At 40.9% G+C, this 18294-nt stretch overlaps 5 long non-coding RNA genes across 6 annotated transcripts; all 5 read right to left on the reverse strand.

The window, feature by feature from the left end:
* Positions 1 to 5139: 5139 nt before the first annotated feature.
* On the reverse strand, positions 5140 to 7238 carry LOC107304957. The gene is made up of 6 exons (XR_001551019.2): positions 6736 to 7238; positions 6514 to 6614; positions 6244 to 6434; positions 6006 to 6135; positions 5709 to 5753; positions 5140 to 5311 (listed from the first exon to the last, which is right to left on the reverse strand). It is a non-coding gene; the product is annotated as an uncharacterized LOC107304957 (long non-coding RNA).
* A 277-nt stretch (positions 7239 to 7515) lies between these two features.
* On the reverse strand, positions 7516 to 8496 carry LOC107304982. Of its 2 annotated transcripts, XR_001551040.2 has the most exons (4): positions 8270 to 8496; positions 8021 to 8155; positions 7811 to 7887; positions 7516 to 7717 (listed from the first exon to the last, which is right to left on the reverse strand). It is a non-coding gene; the product is annotated as an uncharacterized LOC107304982 (long non-coding RNA). The 2 variants fall into 2 exon arrangements; XR_005812513.1 differs by having other exon boundaries at positions 8021 to 8496.
* Positions 8497 to 10264: 1768 nt separating this feature from the next.
* On the reverse strand, positions 10265 to 11181 carry LOC107304980. The gene is made up of 4 exons (XR_001551038.2): positions 11074 to 11181; positions 10776 to 10840; positions 10457 to 10519; positions 10265 to 10386 (listed from the first exon to the last, which is right to left on the reverse strand). It is a non-coding gene; the product is annotated as an uncharacterized LOC107304980 (long non-coding RNA).
* A 1459-nt stretch (positions 11182 to 12640) lies between these two features.
* On the reverse strand, positions 12641 to 13294 carry LOC102708646. Its single transcript, XR_005812410.1, has 4 exons — positions 13206 to 13294; positions 13020 to 13125; positions 12849 to 12931; positions 12641 to 12774 (listed from the first exon to the last, which is right to left on the reverse strand). It is a non-coding gene; the product is annotated as an uncharacterized LOC102708646 (long non-coding RNA).
* Positions 13295 to 13777: 483 nt separating this feature from the next.
* Positions 13778 to 14644, reverse strand: LOC121053227. Its single transcript, XR_005812400.1, has 5 exons — positions 14603 to 14644; positions 14324 to 14452; positions 14151 to 14231; positions 13969 to 14062; positions 13778 to 13897 (listed from the first exon to the last, which is right to left on the reverse strand). It is a non-coding gene; the product is annotated as an uncharacterized LOC121053227 (long non-coding RNA).
* Between the last annotated feature and the right edge of the window lie 3650 nt (positions 14645 to 18294).

Consider the following 18294-nt stretch of genomic DNA (forward strand, 5'->3'; position numbering starts at 1 on the left):
AGCAAAGCACTCATTTGTATTGTATTGAGGAACTCTGTTGGATAAAGAGCATCAAGTGTGGCACGGTTACTTGTATCATCATCAATTGAGTCAAAGCTATAGTACGGCATCTCCTCTGTTGTTAATTGGGAGACCATATGTGAGATTATAGCGGAAGCGATCTCATTTGTCGGTGCCAAGATAGCTCTCTCACAAAGATTAATGATTGAAGATTTTTTTATTCAGGAGGCAAGAGCAAGTACTCTAGAATCTCAATCCATGAAGCATCACGTTGATCAGTAGGAAAGCAATTAAGTATTGTTCCTTCTCCAACTTGGAGCAACCAATCTGCGAAGTGGTGAAGGCACTCTCGGTGAGTGTTAGACAATAGTGGGGATCGGAGACTCATATTTTCAGTAAGATTCATGGTGATACAATGGGGCCACAAACAGGAACGTGTGATTGAAGCATCCAAGATTTGATTCTTTTTAGCATTGGGTAAAACAGGAAGAGTTTGTCTAAAGTCCCCTCCAAGTATGACAATGATGCCTCTAAATTGTTTATCCCTAAATGTCCTATCAAGGGCTTCAAAGCAGTGCTTATGATAAATTGGTGCTTCATCCAAGGCGACCAGTTGAGAATTGGAAATCAGTAGGAATGTCTCTAGTGGTAGTCAATGGTGGGCGTTTTCGACATTTTCAAGTAATAGATGCACTATGTAGCTGTTGTTGCTCTAGTAAAGAAGCGAAGTGGTAGCATTAGAACTAATTCTATACTTTAAATAATGCTATTAAGTGGCAAGTGCCACACAAATTAATTTCACAAATGAGGCTAGACAGGTGAAACCGGAATATAGCATGTTAAGTAAGGATTTCCTTAATAGGTGATAACTACATAGGCAAGCACACAAATGGGGCTGACAAAGGTAACAATAGATATTGGAAGTACAAAGTGGATACATTGGTGTAGCCTTACCAGGGTGTTGAATAGACATACTTCATCGAACTAAACATGTAGATGGCAAATGAAAGCTCGCAGGAAAATAATCATCATTGTTCTGCACTGTATACTCTTGATGAGAGGAAGAGTGTCAACACAGGATTGAACAATTCTAATTTAAAAGGGAAAAATAGTATGACCATAATTCAACATGAGGAGAAATATGTATCATTATACAATAAATGTCACCCCAATTGGTTTGGGATAACATAAATATGTTAGATAGGGCAGGGGAGCATGCACATAATTTAAACCATGAAGCAAGAATTATGTAAGGTAAACATGCATCTCATAGTGTTTCTAAGAGAACGGTATAATGAGTCTACATGTGCTATACCGGTAGGTTGGATAGATTGCCGCCGCCGTACAGAACGTTGTGGAACTGAATTAAAACCATTAGGGAAGTCACTATTCTCATATACATCACTGCTGAAATACCAACATCTGTCAGAAACAAAGTAAGTTTGGACATTATACATGAGCTTAATAATAACCCATCGAGAGTAGCAGCCACACAGAATTATTATGTAGAACATTAGGAGTAAACATTAGGAAAACTGGCCATACCACAAGTGCGCTTATGGCTCGTAGGAAGCAGGAATGCACTAGAAGATCCAGATATTGTATTATCCCTGCGAAAAGCATGGTTAAACTCCAAAACACAAATAAAACACCGGCTGAAACATAGCGAGATCGATGAATAGCTAATCTAAGCATAGATGAAACACCGGTGAATCTCCTTGATCTGGGAATAAAAAAAACCCATAAACCAACAACTGAGTGGCATTTTTGTTCCTAACTGAAGAATAGCAAAGAGAGGGAAAGCATAGTATTTCCAAAAGCTAACCAATACATTTCAGATTTATGTCATGCCAACACTTGTAAATCACTAATACATCAACCAAGCACCATGGGCCCATGGCACACCCTAACCGAGTAGGAAGACCATCAATGGAACTTCACAACTTGTTGGCCGCGCTTATGCCTGGAGCAGAAGGCGTACAAAATAATATATATTGCTATGTCTTGCTAATTACAATCCTATGTACATCTATCTACACATCCTGTAACATTTAGGTGGCTAAGTAGCCTAACAGCGGATACTCTCTAAAAATATATATTGCCTGAATTTTCTTTGTTGCTTGCTCTCAGTCCTTCCACCAAAAGACAGATCAAACAACGAAAAAAATCAGAGCAATGTCTTGGTTCGACCAAAGTGAGCATGCTCTCCTAACAGAGAAGGGAAATTGCCTGAGTTGAGGTGCATTGCATGAAACCGTACAGATTCTAGCATGTACTCCATACAGACAAAAACAAACCTAGTGCTCTCAGATGCAGACACGCCTAGCAGTAGCCATTGATAGGTTAACCCAGGAAAATGCCCATGAATGCCGGTGACACACCTAGCAGACACACCTAGCAGTAGCCATTGATAGACACACCTAGCAGTAGCCATTGATAAGTTAACATAGGACTACGCGTCCCAGTGACGGCCGGTGACGATAGCAGAGGACGAGTTTGCGAAGATCCGTTGTCGGCACGACAGACCGATGGCCGCAGACGCTAGTGGAGATCCTAGCTCGGTGGTCAGAGTAGGGCCTATGAGAGAAAAACGACGAGGATGATTTCAATAAAATAGTGATCTACTTACATGGGCAAGGAGTGGAGGTATCAGCAACCGACGGGCTGGCAGGGTGGTCGCTGACTGCAGGGACGTTGTTTTGTGGGGAATCCCCTTTAGCCGCCGCCGTGAGTAGAGGCAGGGGCGTGCAGCATGCAGGCATAGATACTGACTTTACCTTTTCTTTTTAGCAGAGTTTGTTACGAAACCTATCTCTACAAATATTAGTTGGATTGTAAGGCTATATATAGCCGGTTAGTTAGAATTAATAAAGGCAAGAAGAAATTCAATCTAATTCCAACTCTCTCTCGTATCTTCCCTATTCTCTAGATCTCCTCTATTCCTACTGGTGCAAGACATGATTAGGGGTTATAAATTATAGCTCCTAACAGACGCGTGTAAGAACTCGCCAGAGAAAATGGGGAATTGAGGCCTAGAGAGGCAGGAATGGTAGAGATGGGAACAAATCGGGAGTTGGAACCTTCTAGGTTATAACGTACGGCTTGATTTAGGAAACCAACAAATCGAACGGCTGCCAGACTTTGGACATGACCGCAAAAACTATAGATATCATATGAACAAACCTCTTATCAATGCAATATGCACTATCTCAAAAGCAAATTAACGGTGATTTGTACATTGAAATTACAACAGCCCTAGTTTTGAATAGTGTAAGCATTGTGCATTATATGTCTAGACCAACTAACTTATGATTTGATATCAACATTAGGAATTGAAATGTAATTTCAGAAATTGAAGCATATATACTTCAAAATTTGAGCTACAGAACAAGAGCAATATCGACCAATGATGCAAAGTTAAGAAACATAGAATTCTAGAATAATTAAGAATCTAAATGGTTATCCCATCATGGCCTCCAGTTGTGACATTAGATAAATAGATAATCATTATGGCACTACTACTACCTATACAAAGTAAAAAAAAAAAGGAGTTCTTTTTGGTCACACCAAATTGGTTGGAGCCTCATCTACAGCTTGATCAGGCTGATCTGGTCCAACACTGCTAAAACAGCCACTTTTGCATCTCATATATCTCGGCAAGCTGATTTCAGCAACAAAAGATTAACAAATATATGTTTTTGAGCCAAGTTGTCACATAGGATGTTAAATCCATCATGAATAAACAACTATAGTGCAAAAATTTTAGATTTTGAACAAATTAGGATGTACATTCAATCAATCATGTTAAGATATATGCTACTTTCTTATCTTTTGTAGTTCTACTACTGCATTTGTATAATGCAACACAAAGAATCCTTGTCTCTTCAATCTACAGTTATGTGTGCTCCATTTGTTATTTTTCTAGCTAACTTAATCACATGTGCATTACAAAATAATATGATGATTTAGATGGTTGTGTGTATCTAAACTTCTCCAACAAAGAAAATGATAAAGCCAGATTCCAATCGAACAGGGAGTAGCAATTAACCACTGTGGCTCTAGGATAGGGTACAAAGCTAGCAGACAATTGCTATGTGTCTACCACGGCAGCAAACCAAACCGGTGCCATGATCGCTAAGCTTTACCTGAACCGATGCTCTCGCGTTGTGCCTTGTTCTACCATGGAAGGAGTTGGGGATGCTCGACACCGTGAAAACCTTCACCACCAAGTCGAGTGCCAGCTCCACCGCCACGAACGCCTTTTTCAACAGTGCAATTCATCTTATGTATATAAGGCAAATAACTCTTAATAGAATTGATGCATAATTAGATAGTGATTAAAACATATTTGTACTTTTGCAACATGCCTTGTACGTACCTGACTGAAGAATTGCATCTTGCAAGAGGAATAGAATTTTTCCTTTAGCTTGTGACATTTTCCTAAAATACATCCAAACAGAGGAATTAGTCATGAAAAGAAGAGTAGAAGCAGTGTTTTTTTTCTAGAAATAAAAACTATATATAAATGTTCAAAACCCAGATAGCTAGCTTTGCACAGCTATTTAACAGGCTAACATCCAATTTACATGTACATAGTATTTGTTTCATGAAAATTTTGATTTAATTGAAGCCTAATCCCCATTTCACATACTAATTGCCTATGGAAATTTAAGAACTGATGTATCTACTATAACTTCACATGTACAAATAAACCTGCTGCGCGTATGCATCAGGATTAAAGCGGCTGAAAAGTTTTTTATCATAGACTCATAGTTGAACTTCGCTGCAGGTAATTCTCAAATTGTTCACCTTGTTTTGCAGCTGTCTTGTATGCACAAACTCTTGCTTAACCTTGTCATGATCTGTTGACAGCAAAACAAAAGGAAGAGAACAACCACAACACAAAATTCGAAGAGCCCACCAGTAACAATGATTGCCTGGTTGGCCAACCAAATGCGAGGATAATTAAATTGGTAATGATAAGAGTCCTAAAAAACCAGTAAAATAATTTCCAATGTTCCAAACCAACAAGGCAAACTCTCGTGAATCAAATAACCCACAGCTCTACAAACAGGATTATCCACTGCAAAACATATATATATTTAAACTGAATAGCAGGCTTTCTAGCAATTACCAGCCACACGTGGTAAGAGTTTTCGTCGCTCTGCCATGAAAAGTCCATAGGTAGCTAACTCCCTTTGGCTGCCTTGCCATAGCGCCAACGAACAAGAGGGTACACCGACCGTGGCAAGGAGTACATGTCCCCATTTCTTGGACCATGCAGTGATGTACAGCAGCACCCTTATTAGCCCTATGAAATCCAAAAAAAATAGAAATGCAATCTTTGACCTTGTTTTGCCCGCGGAAACTCACAAAGATAGTGTGACTACAAGTACAGGTCAAATAATCTTTCTGTAGGTCACAATAAAATAAATCGATTAACTAAAGAGTTTCCATGTAAATCACAAAGAGTGAGCTAAACAGAAGCGAAAAACTTCTTCGGTGGCCACTAAAGAGTACCAAAATATAACATTGTTCTTGTAATTTGTAAAAGATGTCAAACTATTTTGTACGTAATTAGTCATGCAATCCAAGGGAGAGTTGTTCCAACTACTCTTAAATTAGATCATGTTTAAGTTAAGTTGTAATGAAGAGGGATACATCTCCTATTGGACTTGAACATCTCTCTACAAATATGGCAAATTTACCTGATGATATGTTGCAGAAATACAATTATGTGTTCTTGCTTCGTACTGTCTCTTCGACATGCATATTGGAAAAGTCAAAATTAGAATGCCAGGAGGTAATTGAAACGAAGTATATATTAGGCATCTCAACTAATTAAGTATATTGCTGATAGAGAATGGAAAATTATTCTGGATCACTCGCTGGAACTGTAATGCATTAGCAGTCGCTCATGTTAGTTCACGTACAGAAATGGCCTAAGCGATGGGTTGGCTCTCCTAGAGAACAAAAAGGCAAAGAGTAAGACCAGAAAAAACAACCTTGGCACAGCTACCGCGATGGGTCACTGTCGTCACCATAGTCATGACCAAGCCGTCGCTCTCCCTCCTACTCCTCTAGCCTCCCAGCCTTAGCTTGGTTGCCCCACACACCCAATGCTCCTGTGTAGATCTGCCACAAGGTGGCATGAAGCGTGAGATGTACAGGGTGGAGAGGGAGAGAGGAGGGGAGCCCAGAGATTGAAAAGGAGAGAGAAGAGGGCAGTGACCGCCACATTACCCCAAAAACTGCTACATGCCTACAATCACTGTTACTATTGCAGGATTAGAGAGGAGAATTATTACTGCCCTCTAACAAGATCCCCAGGAACAACTGAAACTTGAAGCCCATCTATATTTCTCCACGAAACCTCATAACATTTTTCACATGAACTTTTCTCTGCTTTAAAATTGCACATACAAGCCATGGTACTGGAATATGTAAAATAGATAATTAGACTTGAGAAAGGTACATGGAAAATGTTTTCTTCAGACGAAGCAAAGTTTTTACCTCACTCAACAAGGGCTTTATTCCTACCGCTGATGATGCAGAGTGAAGGTCTAAAAACCTCCGAAGTTCTCTCTCAGCAATCTTGGGAAGTATATATTGATCTGGACACATATACAAGAAAACAAGTCTGGACATTTCACATCTATTGCTACAATATGTTACTCCCTTCCTATTGCATGAACTAATAAAGCCGATAATAACAGTTGAGGATTTCATAAATACCAGTTTTCTCCGGGCTCCAATCAAAATATTCCTCACATATTTGTTCAAGCTGTAGGCGCAAAAATGGATGTTGTTCACGTACCTTATGGAGATTGAAGAAACAAATCTTCAGCACAAAACCATTTAGCAACTGCCTATTATCATTTCCCCATGAATCACCCAAAAGTGATAAGTCGAGTGCATTCCGAAAGCAAAGCATCATTTCAATAATTGGGGCCGAACGTGAACCTAACTATCTAAGATAAATAAACAATATGGTGAAGTAGTATTCCACGAACTCTTTTACCTCCGCACAGCTTCCTAATCAGGCGAGTGACATTTTGGCTCCAGATATGCATTTATTACATCACAAAATTGACCATATGAGTCTTGGGTCATTCCAACCTCCATAAAACAAGGGCAATGCATAAATGAAAATTTCTAATCTTGTCCATGACATGTTTTCAACAGAGCTAACTACTTAAATAGTTTTAGCAAAAACCACAGCAGATTACTACCTCTGTTTCATAATGTAAGATGTTTGACTTTTTTGGTTGTAACGTTTGACCATTTATCTTATTCAAAAATTTAGTAAAAATATAAAATATGACAAGTCGTGCTTAAAGTTCTTTTGATAATAAAGTAAGTCACAAGCAAAATAAATGATATTTCAATAATTTTTGAATAAGACAAATAATCAAACATTGCAAGCAAAAAAGTCAAACATATTACATTATGAAATGGAGTGAGTATTTTTTTCCAAAGGAACTTGATTTGGGGCACATGTCATCCACCTTGTTTCCAGTATTTCCCCCCCTACATTTTCTTGTTAGTCGCACAGAGTAATTGATGACACTTACAGAATTCCAAGCCTTCCTATCCCAGAAGCAAGGAAGAGGTGCCCGTGAAAGAGATCATATCGACTAAGAGATACATTTAATCCCACTGATCGTCCTTGTGCCACAATCAATTCAAACAAACACGCCAAGTATGAATTGATGTCCTATTGACAACACAAAGATGTGATCTGAACAATGTCAACTGAAAAGTAAAGGATTTAATATCTTTCATGTACATCTAGAGTAAAAATCTGCACCTTTTTAGCAAAGCGCCTCCCATATGGTGTTCTTGTGAGTTGGCATTTGTTCTTCTTCGCCACCTAATGTCAGGCAACTAACAAATTTCCACAATAGAAGTTTTTCGGGAAATCACTTCAGGATATACACTAAAAACTTGGCAAAACAAAAAACTTTCACATATTTTCACATAATATACACTAAGAAGACCGAGATAAATGAGTGCTCACCAGAACCAAGGTGGGGTCAAGCGCGCGGTTGATAGAAGAGGGGTCGCTGCCGGAGTCGACTGCAAGGCGTGCTAGCTCCATGAATTTGGCGATAGAGTTTGAACAACCGTATCCACATGTGTGTTAATACCATAGCTATATTATTTAACTTGACTGTATTAGTGTTTCAAATGGGAAAAACGGTGACATGTTATATGGTCAAAGCTAACCAAATATTGGGTGTTACTGACAAAATAGTAAGGGCAGAACCTTCTTCTGCACAGGAAATTTGGAACAGTGAAATCAAGATGGACCTTCTTTGACAAGGTTGAGCTTAAGCAAGTGCCTGGAAGAAATGACGACGACATAATCACCGCCACTCCAATAATCCAAAACCGATTTGGGCTGGCAAGAAGAAGGAAACAATTTTATAACTATCGGTCTAAATGATGAAGAGTGTGGAGTTGACATTGATCTTTTACAGGATTAGAGAAGATATATCTAGGACTGGTCAGCCACCACCATTGTTCATGGCAAGACAACTACCTGCAGATCATAGGCTTAACATGATTGACGGTGCTACTCCTCTTCGTAAAGAAGAAATGCACCAATTTCTTGTAAATACATATCCTATTTGTCCTTTTCGACATGTATATAACTCCAAACAAAAATGAACAATAGCCAACTAACAGAAAGGAAAAACTAGCCTGGTTTTATACTTATTTTTTTTATTTTCTAGCAACATAAAGTAAGGTGTGAATTAATTAATTACAAACAGAGCAAGAGTGGCGAGCGACCTGGATGTTGGAGATGGAGATGGCAGTTCCATCATGGGTAAACCATTGAACCTAAATTGCCTTCCAAGTCTTCTGAGAAAAAAGTAGAGGAAAAATATCACCAAGCATGATGGAGTAACTCAAAGCATGCAACTCTCCTAAGTATTTGGTAATCATGGAGTAATTCAGGACAATACACAAAGTTCTATCTACCACATTGTAGGCCAACAATAAAGGCCATGGTACAGTGAACTAAATGATACTATCATCAACAATCTAATTAATCAATCAGGTGTAAAGTTTTTCATGCGTGTTTAAAGAACAAGGGCAAATGGCATTTAAACATCGTAACATCTGTGAAGTAATACATAGATGATTCGCACAAATCTATCGAGCACACGTCTGTATTTGAACGAATCAATCTGTAACCACTTACCCCACCTGCCAACCTCGAACAATTTCAGCCTAGCCTATACAAACAAGTTGTGCACTATAAAATGGCACCATCTATTGTACTACAAGAAAAGGCACATTAAAGACATGCCACCTATGTATGGAAGAAAGCTATCTGGTACTAATATTGGGAGAAATAAATCACTATTGAACCAAACAAAGCTAGTTGAAAAGTAACATAGAATCTAGCCAGCTAAGTTATGAGGGAGCTGGAAAATACAGAAGAAAATACATGGCTGATTAGATTAAGCTTGGAAACTCCTTTGTTGTACAAAAACAACAACCCTTGTGGAGTTGTGGTTGGAGGGTACGAGCAAAATAACCAAAGCAGTAAAATACCTTCTACCATGCTATAATAAATTCAAGATCAAAAACTCTGAAACAATATAACTATATCTCTATATTTCCACAAATAATTTTCTAATTTTGGAAGCCGTAAGAAAAATTGTACGTATGATCTACATTTTTTTTGATAAAAGGCTCTCGTCTGGATTTAAATATTTCAAAGTGAAACAAGTACTTACAAGGCTAGGGATATAGGCAGGTGCTTTCCATCTACAGCTACCAAAATCACATCAGTGCAGAACACTACAATTATTACGCATAAATTTTAACAGTGCATAATATTGTGGTTGTAATGTATTTCATAGCCATATTGTGTAACCTGGAGTGTAGAGTATTGTAATGATAACAGCATACAAGAGGGAAAAATGAAGTTTTAATTTATAAACATTCAAAACAAATATAGATAGTGAGCAACAGAAAAGAATTCCCTTTATATGTAGAAAACTATTCCCTCCGTTTCACTTTATAAGACTTACTGCCATTACCTAAATTCATAAGTGTGCTAATGAATCTAGATACATATACAAAAATATACATTGATACATGGATGAATTTATGCAAATCCAGAAAGTCTTATGGAATGGAGGGAGTATCATTTAAGCATCGTACTAAACCCATAGGAGCTATCAAAATTGACGTTGAAAGGAGAGGAAGCATAACTCACCTGGTTAAGCCATAGCAGTGCCTCTAAATAAGCAGTCAGTATGTTGTACGGACAAAATTGCTAGGAGCAATATAGTTGCTTTATGATAGGAGGCTATGGATAAGCTGATCATATAAGATAGAAGGCTTCTTGCATGGGATTTAAGGGGCCTAAAATCAAACAGGGAAAATCATAGCATCTCCAATTTGGTTAACTACAAGGACCTGGATTAGACCGTACCTACAAATAGTCAATGAATCTCCATTTTGGCTGCCGAAAGTACAGGACTATGGATGTTTGCATCTTATAGAAAAAACATGGAAATAAAGGAACCGAAACATTAGAACGGACTGATCAATATATTATATTGAAAAACAAATAGACTAATTCAAAATCCATCTAGTCTATGGATATGAAATCACTACTCTTTAATCTATCCTAAGAATTGAATAGAATCAAGTCTAGATAGATAACCAAACTATAGATAGAGAGAACATGGAGGCAGAAACTAATGCGTAAATGAATACAAAATTGAATAAAGCATAGGCAAATTTCTTACATTTCATCGCCAAACTCCTCATTCATAATTTCCTTGATGCTCTCTCTAAAATGCATAACTTCAATCTGTCTCCAATATATAATAAAAGAATATTAATAAGAACTGACATTATATGTGCCTAAGCAGTACATTGGGCTGATCATATATTATATTGGAAAACAAATAGACTAAATCAGAATCCACTGTGTTTATGGATACGATAGTGCCACTCTATAATCTCTCTTAAGAATTGAAAGAAATCAAGTGTAGGCAGATGATAATTAAATTGTCGACAGAGAGGGAAAGATCCATGTATTACGTGCTGCACTGCTGCCATCACCCACCACTTCCGTGAGGAACATCTGCTTCAGTACTACTTCAACTGACTAAGTTGTATCAGCGGATCTAAAAAGTTGGAGACGGTAAGACAGGGTTCAAGGTTGAAAGGTAAGGATGGAGCAGTTCATAGTTCTCCCGTAGCTTGATAGCAGAAATCACTACTAAGATTAGGATCGGAGTTAGACACGAAACAGAAGATAACGTAAAAAACTGCAATCTGAATGTGGGATGATCTATAATAGTTTATGATGACAAAGTGAATAAAAATGAATGGTTCAGCACATTACCATCTAATATTGCTCCACCCATGTCTCTTGTTCCCTGAGAGAACATGATGCAGTAGCTAGTACCTCCAGAGGAAACCTGCAAAAATATGTTAATTTTTTGTCCTTTGATTCAGACCCATTAAAGAAGCAAGCAAGGGAAAAAATGGGAGTTCATCTATGAATTTCTAGCCATGTGCACATGCACTTACAGACACCTATTAATCAGCAAGGTCTATCCACCTATCTTATCATATTACCTGTTCATAAAACTAGAGGGCGGGGCACGCCACTGGCGCGCCACATGCGTATATTTAGGCAACAAAACATACGATTAGCAGGAGAAAAGAAAGAGATCAACAAGGAGTGTAGGCCTAGCTCGTTTCGTGGGCTTTAGCATGGCTAGCCTATTTCGTGGGTCTTAGCATGACTGGCCCACAGTCATGGAAGGATTTTTGGCCAGCGTTGCGATGGCTTGAGTCTTTACTTTCCCTTTGTTGTCTGTCGGTGGCTCTTGTATGGACTGCTCCACTGTGGCTTGTGGAGGTCACGTAGCATACGCCTGTAGATGCAAGAAGCAGAGCCAGAGGTTAAGGCGACAAGCACGACGATCAAGTTGATCGACCGATTGATGTGTCGGGTGTTTACGTGGGAGGGACGGGGGCCTCATATCAGGTTGGTATTGAAATACTGCATGTGTGTAGTACAACCGTACAACAGGCTGACATATGACCAAAAGGGCATGCATAAGCAGCAGGTGGGTAAGCTTCTATGCACAATATCCACGAGCCAAAATCACAAACAGAGGGCACCAGAGGTTCATCAAGCCGTGCCGTTACCTACAACATAGATAGAGATAGAGTCTGGTGCATGAAGGGCACAAAAAAACATGTGGAAGAACCGATATCTTAGGAACAGAGGTAGCAGGAAGCACGAACCAACACAAAACACTGGGCTGCCAGCCGACCGTTTACTTCCTAGATGAAGGCTTGAGCTTCTGGTTACCGCCTGAAGACACAACACTAAGAAACAAAGGGAGCAAAAAAAAGAAGAATAAGCGAAGGCTATAGTCCATATGGAAGAAAAAGACGAGGAGGAACAATGAAGGCCCCTTCCTGCCTAAAAACAAACCTCTTTTTGTTAACATCATCAGGACCCAAACACGTAATTTGAACGCAGAAAGGGTGAAACCATTAGATTAACATAATCTTTAAAAAAATTACCATTAAATAGATGGTATGAAACAATGCAGACATGGATATAAATGGGAAAAATAAAGTGAAACAGTGCAGCACGGAGTAACCTAAGCCTGGACTGTCCGCAAGCAGATGAGAACTCTGAGGTGGGACGGTGCTGATCAAGCACTATAGCAGGCAGCTGGTTGGTAGGTCCATTACCATCAGCGAAGATGCTGATTTCTGGGAGAGGAAAAAAAATACTTTGCTAAAAAGGGACTTAACAACAGCAACAGATAGAATAATTGCGGTCTTACTCGTCAGAAGTAGGAGGTGGCGCTACGAATTTCTCTTTAGGCGGGACTGCTCCAAAAGACAGTTTCTTCCATGATCCCAGAGGCTGCAACAACAGGGGCAAAAACGACGAGTGAAATAGAAGAACAAGAAATAGAGGCCTCATTACTTGTAAAGAAGGGAACAGAACATACCAAGCATACAACAGAGCGACGTTTCTTAGAATCAGCATGCGACGCCTGCACACTATCAGGATAACCGAGAGAAGAACCAGGTGGTGTAGAGGGACGATTAGAAGAGCTGTTAAGCACAACCACAGCTAGAGCATGAGCAAAGGGCGGACTGGACGGGAGAATCGCAGGGAACACCTGCTGGCTGACCTGCGGAATAGCGCCTTGTCTGCCAAAGTCTCAATACTATTGACCTGGAACGATATGTTCCTCTGCACCAATCTCTTCTCAGTGACGAACACAGCGATGGTGAATTTCTGGGACACAACAACATCGATCTCTCGAGGAAGGCTGTCCGATTTGCCTTCTGACATGATAATGCTCATAACAGTTTGGCCAACAACCTGCTGAGCAACACACCAATAACGCAGAGATGATGTCTATCACAGAAACAGACAGCATGTGAGGAAAAATGACCGGTATAAATAAACTGAGAAAGATGTACTAAATGAAGAAGAGAGATATGAAAGCACAACTTTGGAATAGCAGTCACCGACGAATAACCACCAAAACACCTATAAGAAGCTATCCTATGGTAGCGAGTGCACGATAGGAACCACCATGGCTGAGAGGGGGTCAGCCTAGCAACAGTTACCGTGCATGCAAAGGTACATGCCTATAGAAAGACAAGCAACAAAGAACATATCATATATCCATCTAAAAGAATAAAAAAAGATATGAGATAACATATGGACAACCAGATAACGACCTGAGTCTCCCATGGATCAATGCTCTTGAGATCCACAACCGTTTTTTGGTTAAGATGTGCTGGCCGATGCGAGGGATGAAAAGATTCAAACCCTGCTGATATCCACTGCACTTTAGGAGGGTCACTGGTTAAGCTGATAAAAAAAGAAGGAAAGAGGTCAGCAAACCAGTGGCACGGATTTTGACTATGAACGAGATCCACAACCGTTTTTTGGTTAAGATGTGCTGGCCGATGCGAGGGACGAAAAGATTCAACCCCTGCTGATATCCACTGCACTTTAGGAGGGTCACTGGTTAAGCTGATAAAAAAAGAAGGAAAGAGGTCAGCAAACCAGTGGCAAGGATTTTGACTATGAACATAACATAATTTTTAAGCAATACGTCAACCTATCAAAGAACCCATTAATCTCTGATATATCTTCGTCGAGGTACCACTTACAGGCTGCTCCACCCTGAGGGTTTCTTCATCTGCACAATAGAAAGCAGTATAGATTATAGGCACAACAAAAACTGACTGAAAGCACTGGCTTAATAGATGAAGAGGCGTGGGAGCAGCATACTGTGGTAGGACTTCATTAAGTGCCAACAAAAACACCGACAACACTGTGGCTTTGACCTGTATCATGGATGCTATCAGCATCAAACTCCAGAGCATGCTAGCCCAAAGAGCAAGCTTAACTTCACAGCTCCTATGAAAAGCAAAAGCAAGCAGAGGATCTCAGCAAGATAAATAGGGAAGAAGCCATTGTCTATGCAAATGCACAAATCAGGACAAGAGACGACACATCAGTACAAAGCAACCAGAGGAATATAGATTGATATCTTTACATGGCACATACTTTGGCGCTTTAGAACTCATGACTCCCATACGTAATCCCCAGCAGATGACATCGAAGAACACGCTGCGCAGAAAACAACCAGCGACCTTAAGGACCTACAAGAACAGAATGTAAAATCCTAAATAACGCAAACAACATGGGAACCAGACAAATACGAAAGGTTCAGCACATTACCATCTAATATTGCTCCACCCATGCCTCTTCTTCCCTGAGAGAACATGATGCAGCAGCTAGTACCTACAGAGGAAAACCTGCAAAAACATGTTAATTTTTTGTCCTTTGATTCAGACTCATTAAAGAATTAGCAAGCAAGGGGGAAAATGGGAATTCGTCTATGAATTTCTGGCTGCAACGATAATGTTGAGAGAACTAACCACAATTACGAAGCAACCAAATCTGTGTACTTAACATTAAAGTAGATTATTAAAGCAAAAATAAAAAAAAAGAACTTTATATGAGCTCTCGGATTAGCAAAATAAGAGTTATGTGGAAGCCAAATTTTCAGTTCACTGCAGACACTGACATGAAAGCATAGGTCATTTGGGCAGCAGCCTGGACCAGGGCATCTGCAACTACACAGCTCAGGAATCATTATTCACATCCTCCAGAAGTACAGTTATATGCATGGCATGAATAACGTAGTGAAGCAAATCTCCAATCATATCCAGGTAAAGCAGATCATTTTTACATAAATTGGACATCAAAAGCATACATAAGTAAATAGGTAGGCGTGTTTGTTTGAAGTTATGGATGCTCCCCTGATGCAGAAGCTGAAAAGGCAAATCTTTGCTAGGTAATAAGCCGGCCACTACTGGCACTCCACCAAAATCTAATCTACCATGATTCAAGCATGAAGCAAGAACTGAACATACCGGGCCAGTTGAGATGGAGGTGCCCCTATGTCGGCATGGTCTCAACGCGGACGAGGGGGTGGCCAAAGTCAGAGCAGGCAGTAGAGGTCCAGCCGATGAGCATCATATCCAGGGGATTTCTCGAAGTCAGATGATGCAATGGCGGAGACAGTTGTGAGTCGCAGGACCTGCGTAACATACCATGGTCAGTGGCTCGACCTGGTATAGGCGAGGTCCAAGGATGAGGAAGCAACCAACAGGGGCGACGGTGGCGGCAATCTTGTTTTGATAGAAGAAACTGTCTATATGACAGCAGGCTGAAATTTTTTGTTTTGTCAGACGAATTTGTAGCCATCAAATTAGACACTTGTCAGCATCCAGCACCTCTCCTCCCATGAGAGTTGTTCGTGCCTCACGCGAGCGCGCTTCTGCTCACCCTGCTGAATCATTTGTCAGCTTAATGTACGTTTGTATTGTCCTTAAAAATGGCCCAACAAATTGCAGTACAGAGCCTTGAGAATAAATTTGTGGTACATCTTCATGATTGATTGAATCTTATAATTTGTGTTATGTACTTTCATCCCATGTGTCCTGGGGTATGATCTGTGCTTCAGAATCCACAAATGTATTTTATCTGTCCACAATGATGCGCTTTGTTAACTTCAATTTGCTAACCTTAGCTAATTAAGTTAGGACCAACCATACTTTTTTCATAGCTGATCAATTATCCACTACTTTGGAAATCTTCCATAAGAAGTGTAATGTGCTAATTTATAAATATTCTGGTTCCCTGAACATCCAACACCCCTGGAACAAAAAAAAGCTAAGGAAACTCTAAATTCAAAGCCACTAGGGCACTACCTGTCCATGTCTAAAGTCTAAACAAAAAAAGCTAAGGAACAAATAGTACTAAATCACTAGGGCACTACCTGTCCATGTCTAAAGTCTAAACAAATTGCAATCGAATATAAAACATGCTTAACCTTAAAACAGAAAAATAATGGAAGCCTTACCTTCTTCAAACTTGAAAACTACGTACACTGGATTAGCTGTGCTTTGCTAAAAGATAGCCCTACACTTTTCGTCATCGTCAATTAGTGGGTATATGAGGTTTCTTCGGGCCTACAACAGTGGTGAATTGTTGATTCTACAATAACTAGAGCTGATAAATTCAAGTATCAGCTAACAAGACAGGAGTCATGCATGTTTAGTAACCGATGAAACTACAAAATTCACAAAACTAGGCATTTCTAGTAGCTTACAAAACTAGACATGATTAGTAGCTGACAAAACTACAAAATTCATAAAAACTAGGCATTTCTAGTAGCGGTTTGCTTGGAAGTTTTCTGACAAAACTAAATTAACAAAACTATTTCCTAGTGCAACAAATTTGCAAACAAAACTAAGCTCTATTGGCTGATAAGGTGCTAAAAAACTGACAAAACTAAAAGTTGTTGCCAGAAATTTGATAACAAAACTCCAAACAAAAAAAACTAACAAAACCAGGTACCACTAGTACGAACTCCCTTCGTTTATGAATTAACAAAACTAGAGAGATATAAGTACTAAAATTCCAAACAAAAAACACATCATCCAGCTCTCACCCTAGTACGACATCAATTGATCTGAGTAGCTACCAAAAGAATTTGTCAACAAAATCAACAACATCAATCCGACCAGCCTTGCCGCCTACTGAAACCACAGAGCCCTTCCCTTCAGCCTCCCATCTGGTGGTAGACCGACCATTGTTGGCTACCGTCGCCGCCGCTTGCATTGACGCGACCTCCACGCGCCATTGTCGCCGCAACCACTGATGCGCCAGTATTCTCCGCACCGCCTCCATGGCATATCCACAACGAGGAAGTCGAGCGACCGGTGACGGCGAAGCTACGAGCAATCACGCGTTGGGAGGCCGTCGCCCTACGAGTGGCTAGAAAGCAGGAGAGAGAAGGGGGGAGGATGGTAGCAAAGGAGCTCACCGGGTGTACCTAGCTCCGCCGACCCGCGCTTCGCCCGCAGCCGCTGCGCCGAGCTCCGCCCGCCGCCCCTCGCGGCGCTCCGCCCGTCGCCGTCCCGCGCTCTCCCGCAGGTGCCGCGCGTCCCCAGCCGCCGCCCCGCGCGGAGGTCCGCGCTCCGGCCGCGCCGCCGCACCGATCTCCTCCCGGCGAGGCCGCGTCGCCGGCCGACCTCCTCCCCGCGCCGCCCCGAGCTCCTCCCGGCGAGGTACGCCGTCGCCCGAGCAGCGCCCCGGCCGCGCCGCGCCGCGCCGCTGAGAGAGAGGGGAGATGAGAGAGACGATCGGATCGAGGATTAGAGAGCAGTGAATGTGCCTGGCAGGCTAGCTGTACGCTCGCGATCGCAACGGCTATAACCTTTTCGACCTTGGGCTGCAAAGCACCAAGTGGGCTTTTTTCGACGGCCCATGCTTGGACAAGTATCGGGCCTCCACGCTGTGGCCCTGACTCCGAGCTCGAATTATTTGGATTTTTGATTTTTTTTTATTAAATATTTTGCAAATTTGATTTTTCGTTTCAAAAAATAACACTTCTAACCTCCTGCCGTCCTCTGGGAGGGCAGAGGGCAAAAAGCCTACGTGTCAAACCACATGGTGGACGAGAGGGAATGGGATGATGGCGGGGTGAAAAATTTGAGTTTGGCCCCTTACCGCCCTCTATATGCGCGGCAATGCCTATATGCAAAACAGCCATGGCTGGCCAAGAGGGGGAGGAAGGCCAGGGGCTGGCTGGATTATCCGGAAAAAACCCCCTTGCCGCCCATACAAAGAGCGGCAAGGGCCAAATGCAATTTTTTTCTCCCCACCGTCATCTCCTCCGCTCCCGT

This window comes from Oryza brachyantha, chromosome 9 (genome assembly GCF_000231095.2).
Source record: "Oryza brachyantha chromosome 9, ObraRS2, whole genome shotgun sequence".
In the NCBI taxonomy this organism is placed as follows: domain Eukaryota; kingdom Viridiplantae; phylum Streptophyta; class Magnoliopsida; order Poales; family Poaceae; genus Oryza; species Oryza brachyantha.